The sequence below is a fragment of the Garra rufa genome, chromosome 2 (assembly GCF_049309525.1).
Source record: "Garra rufa chromosome 2, GarRuf1.0, whole genome shotgun sequence".
NCBI classification, from domain to species: Eukaryota; Metazoa; Chordata; class Actinopteri; order Cypriniformes; family Cyprinidae; genus Garra; species Garra rufa.
Genome location: NC_133362.1, coordinates 71,403,615 through 71,404,636, shown reverse-complemented (window position 1 = coordinate 71,404,636; position 1,022 = coordinate 71,403,615). Strand labels below are relative to the sequence as shown.

General features: G+C 47.1%; 1 non-coding gene across 1 annotated transcript; it reads left to right on the top strand.

Moving 5' to 3' along the window:
* Nucleotides 1-638: 638 nt before the first annotated feature.
* LOC141327349 (U5 spliceosomal RNA) lies at nucleotides 639-752 on the top strand. The gene has a single exon (XR_012354649.1). It is a non-coding gene; the product is annotated as a U5 spliceosomal RNA (small nuclear RNA).
* The last annotated feature ends 270 nt before the right edge of the window (nucleotides 753-1,022 follow it).

Sequence of the window (1,022 nt, the reverse complement as noted above, 5' to 3'; positions counted from 1 at the left end):
TTTGACGAATATAGACGGACTAATGAGTTTCTGAAAAGATTCGTCAGGGAACGGGGGTTGGTCGGTATGCAAAGGTTGGAGCTCCTTCAAGTAAATCAGGCTTCATTTTAAAGAACCTGACACACATGCAAGCACACACACAACTTAATTAAAAGAACTCCGTTCCTGCATTGGCCGGGAATCGGACCCGGGTCTCCCGCGTGGCAGGCGAGAATTCTACCACTGAACGACCAATGCTCGGCTGGGAGAACTTCGGCCTTCACATTGCCCTGGATTTAGTAATGGTGCGTAACTGTTACACGTCAAATCCAGGGAAAGGGGGGTTGGGTCAATATGCAAAGTTCGGAGCTCCTTCTAGCAAATCAGGCTTGGCCTTCAAGGCTCATTTTAAAGAATCCCACACACATGCAAACACACACCCCTTACTTAAAAGAACTCTGTTTCTGCATTTGCCCGGGAATCAGAGCCAGGCCTCCTGTGTGGCAGGCGAGAATGGATGATGGAAGAGACTTTTTAACTTTTACTCCTCCCATTTGGAGTGAGGGGGAGATGAAAATCTTATCGGCACCCTAGATTACCCTTTGTGAGTATAGTGGTTTACCACAGGGAGCGTACATGCTCAAGCGCATGGGCACACAACTCGAGTTTCTCTTCATAGACGCATAAATCTTTCACCTTTTACTAAAGATTTCCGTGGAGGGGAACCTTTCCGAATGATCTGTATTTTTGGGTGCTCTGCTCACAGCAGAGCTGCACTGCAGTTTCAATAGCAGACTAAATCTGACCACACACCAATGTGCATTGGAGCAAATCGTGCTTTCTCGTGGACCGTGTTTGCAGCCTTTGCGCTTCCTGTGTTGCAACTTCACTTTTTTTTTCAGCCAGCATGGAAAGACAGCACTCTCATGACATGATGGGATCCAAACCTTGGGCTTCAGCTACTTTGGCCTGTCAGTGACTCATGTACTTCCAGCATTCTTTTCTGCTCACAACAGAGCTGTATTGGAGTGTCAAGAGTAAAA